Below are 4,422 nucleotides of genomic sequence, written 5' to 3' on the forward strand. Positions count from 1 at the left end.
CAAGGCAGCGGCTTGGAGTTCACTGCCTGCAAAAGGGCTCCCTGCCACCACCTGAGTGAGAGCAAGGAGAAGCAGGGTCATTTCTGCAGCAAGGGCGGTGGCTTCCTCCAGGAGGGAAGCAGCCTGGCTCTGCTCTGGAGGGCACGGAGCAGCCAGCAGCTTTGCCCATGGTGCTGTAAGCCCAGGTAGAGAACAGCATCCCCAGGGGTGAGGCGGGTGCTGGCACACCCGCCCATGCTGCTTCCTCCTTGAGGCTTGTGGCACTGGTCTCTGGAGCATCTACTCACCAGCAGACGTGCCAGGAGTATCTGGGGAGTCAGCAGTGGGCCTGCAGGGAGAAAGAAGTGCTGAGTGAGATGCAGACACGCCATGCCCGGCCATGTACACCTCTGCTGTACATTCTGGATGCTAACACAGGTCAACGGAGCTCACGGGGGGAGTTTCTGCTCCTACCTTGAAACATGGAGCTGAGGAAATGGGGATCCAGTTCTTCTATCTCCTGCACTGTCAGGTCCCCTCTCTCAGCCAAGGCTTGGACGCAGCGGGAGACTGGGATAAGCATGCCGGTGTACTGGGCTGGCACCACGTACAGCAGCAGCCGTGGCCACAGGAGCTGTGGGGAACAAGGCAGTTGAGCGTGTCAGCATTCCTACCTCCACACAGAGATGAAGAGGACTCTGAATTTCCCTGAGTCTTGTGTGTTTCAGAACACATTGGAGGAGAGACCTGGGGTGTTGGAAGGGGACAAGGAACATGTGGTGTGAATGCAAGGAGTGGCAGCAGGGCAGAGTGTGACTTACTTTGGTCATCCCTCTCATGGAGACATCCAGTGACTCCAGGATGTCCATACACAGCTCTTGGAGAGCGCCTTCTTCCTGGGCTTCCTGGGCAGAAACATCTCCAGCTGCCTGCACAACAGTGTTGTTGAAACACCGGTTACTCTCAGTCGTCAGGAGCCTCTCAGGAGGCTCAGGTGTGGCCTCACCGGTGCTTCTGTGCCAGCCTCTGAGCAGCATGGGTCTTCCAAAGGAAGATGCTGCCCACTGTCCTTACCCTTCTTCCTGTGGTGCGGCTGAACTCACTGAAGATGTGCCCCACCACATCCCAGGCTGAGCAGCTCCAGGTGTTAGAACTGAGCAGATCCTTGATGAAATGCAGAATGGCCTTCCTCACCTGCCAGGAGTCAATTGTGGATTTGATTTTCCTGCTCAGAAGGCCAAGGGAAGCCACCTGCTCATCGGGGCAGCCCTTTGGGCATGAGCAGAGACAACAAGAGCAGAGAAGAAGCCTTGGCTCCTGAGGTGAGGGCCAGGCCTTAGCACCAGGCTGTACACTTTCCATGCGCAGTACAGGGACCTGATGGCTCCACTCTACCTGCTCTCCCCACAGGAGCCATCGCAACCCTGTTGTCAATGCCCCAGCACCTCCCTGGGCACCCAAGCCCTGCTAGTGTTGGCATCAGCATCGCCACCCCAGCAGAGCTTTCCTTTCCCAGATCAGCTCACCTGGGTCCTGGGGTCACTGCACACACACTGCATAGCCTCCACAATCTGGGGCAGCTTCTCTGTGATTGCGGGCTCTACAAGAGATGCACAGAAGCATGCATGGAGGCACAACCCAGGTGGCAAAAGGGATCCCCGGAAGTCCCGAACCGTGGTACTGACCATCAGAGCGAGCCAGAGCACCGAGGAGACCCAGGGCTGCCACGCATCCAGCCTCCCTCTCCACCCGCCCAGCTGCGACTGCAGAACAGGACCATTTCCCTCTGGGCAGAATCGGGCTGCAGGAAGGAAATCCCACACTGTGTTAGCAAGAAACTCGCGTTCATTCCTGAGGTTTGCGAGAGAGGTTTTGGACAGGGCACCACCAAGCATCACCAAGTCTCCTCTCCTTACCCTGCAGCATGATGCAGTGGGTCAGTTCTGCTCTGTCAGCCTCGCTGTGCTGTTTGGTGTCATCAGAGAGCTGTGGGAACAAGGTCCATTTGAGAAAATTGCATCAGCATTGAGGATGGAAAAGAAACTGCGCTGACAGCTCTCCTCTGCTTTAGCAACTCTCGGGATGAGGGCATGCAGACAAAACACAGCCCACCCCACAGCATCCCCAGGGCACACGGACAGCTCTGGAGCAGCCAGGGGCATGCAGAAGCTAGGTCTGAGCAGCCGTCAGAGGCTCGGAGCTTTGCAGTCCTTCTGATACTTAGCCAAGAGGAAAATTGCTGTGGATGCACGGATAGGCCCCCCTTACCTGGTAGAACACAGCTCTGGTGATGGCCAGAAACTTGTCCTTGGGGATGACCGATTGAACTCCCTCTAAGGCCTCCAGGAAGATACTGAGGCTCTGCAAGAGACCAGGAAAGGAAGAGAGGGCTGAAGCCACATCTAGCCACTTGGGAGAGGAGAAACTGATTCCCAGTGGTTTGTCCACTGGGAGAAGCTCCTGCACAGGTGTTCTGGTTTGTTCCCTCTTCCTAGTAGCACCAAAAGAGTCTCTGCTCTCAATCAATCCCTGTTTGGGCATCGTTTGCAGGCATTTCCCAACCAGCAGCCCTCTTCTCCCCCATCAGATACAACTGGACATAGTCCCCCGGCTGTTAGCACACAGCTCCTCAAGCACTCAGAGTCCCACGGTGGTGGTGATGGTGAAGCCTCCCATTCCCAGGATGGGCCCTAGTGACTTCTGGCTTTCTTCTGGCTCCTGTCTGGGTTGTTCCTTCCTTCACTGAAGAACTCAGGAAGCCTCAGAGCTCCCTTAGTCACCTATTCCTTCGTCCTCCAAGGGCTCCCAGCCTTCTCCCTGCATCCTGCTGACCCCTCGTGGCACTTGCATGGGCTCTACACTGATCCCTGCACAGCATCTCACCTTGGTCACCATGCAGGTGTCTTGAACGTCTTGATACTGGTGCACAAGCCAGAGGACGTGCTCCCAGACGTGCTTTTGCTGCAGCTCCTCTTGCAGGAGGACAGTCAACATGGAAGCCACAGCCCCGAGGACAGCCTGTTTGTCCTGGAGAGGGATGGCAGAGGCCCAGCATCAAGGACTGAAGGTTTGCCCTTCCTATAGAGAGGGCTTTCTCTTTCCCTTTCCCTTCCCCATTCCCCCGTTTCCAGCAGGAGATGGGCTCGCTCTCCCTGGGCAGGCAGGTTTTCCCCACACCCTCATCCCCAGCTCTCCCTGCCACAGTGCTGTGACATGCGGCTGCTCCCTGGTAGAGAGATCCAGCCCTGAAAACAAATCCAGTTCAGGGCACTTTGCAGAGCCAGCCCCCTCCCTCTCATCACCCCTCTACTTTCAGCCTGCTGGGCACAGACAGAGCTGCTGACATGAATGTCCCCACCACCATCCTGGGCTGAGAATGCAGCAGTGCTCACCTTTTCCTCCTTGCAGTCCTGCCAGTTGCTCAGCACAGAGCAGAAGAGCTGGTAAAGATTCTTATAGATCTGCTCTTTCTCTGTGTCAGGCCAGGGGCATTGCTTTCCAGAGTACAAATGAACCTTGACTCCTTCCAACCATTGTTTCACAACTGAAAATAACAAAATAAAATGAAAAAATAAACGGATAATTAATTAAAAAGAAAAAAAAGAAGAGAGAGAGAAAGAAAAGGGAGCCTGTGAGAGTCTGCAGCAGGGTGAGGTGCAAGGGCTGTCCTGAGCCCCCCTGCTCTGGGGCCAGCACTCACCAGCACAAGCAATGCGCAGGGTCCGGCCGCTCCTCACCTGGCCCACCACACTGCGCAGGCCAGCCAGCATCAGCCACACAAAGGAGATGCACTGTGGAGCTGCAGAGAGGAAGGAGAGGGGCACGGTCAGAGCCTCAGCAGGGAGGGAGGAGAGGCTGCAGCCCTGCATCCCCCAGCTCTACGCAGATCATGCGCAAGGGGAGAGATCCCTTCCCCCGGTTGTTACAGATGCCAGGAGGCTGAGGGCACTCTACCATATTTGCTGAAGAGTTTGCTCAGGGTGACAAGCACAAACTCCTTGGACATCTCCCGTGTGGCCTTCAGGTGGCCCTGGAGCTCGGCCATCACCAAGGAGAAGTGTGTCCGGGCCAGAGCCACCAGGACATTGCTGGCAGCCGTTCTCACGCTGTCCATCACGCCCTGAAAAAGAGTCACTGGTGACACACGGCACAGGAGACCTGCCCGAGACCTTCCCTTGGAAAGGCTAAGCCACCACCATCCGCCAGCAGAACACCAGCGCGGGCAGGCAGCTCCCTTTGCCTTCGGGAGTGACCCTCACCTGGGCTGCTGTCAGGTCCTGGGACACCTCTGCCAGCAGCCGGTTCACCACTCCGCACGGTGGGCGGCTGTCATCTTCCCACAGGACGTGCTCCAGCTCGCAGTACGCCTGCGCTCGGTCACCCTGGGGACAGAGATAGGTCACGTTTTGCTTTGCCCTTGTTCCTGGGGAGCCGCCCGCTGCC

General features: G+C 56.9%; 1 pseudogene; it reads right to left on the reverse strand.

The window, feature by feature from the left end:
- Positions 1-3,927, reverse strand: part of LOC104914790 — a 16,408-nt pseudogene extending 12,481 nt beyond the window's left edge.
- Between the last annotated feature and the right edge of the window lie 495 nt (positions 3,928-4,422).

Source organism: Meleagris gallopavo, chromosome 1, assembly GCF_000146605.3.
Source record: "Meleagris gallopavo isolate NT-WF06-2002-E0010 breed Aviagen turkey brand Nicholas breeding stock chromosome 1, Turkey_5.1, whole genome shotgun sequence".
Lineage (NCBI taxonomy): Eukaryota > Metazoa > Chordata > Aves > Galliformes > Phasianidae > Meleagris > Meleagris gallopavo.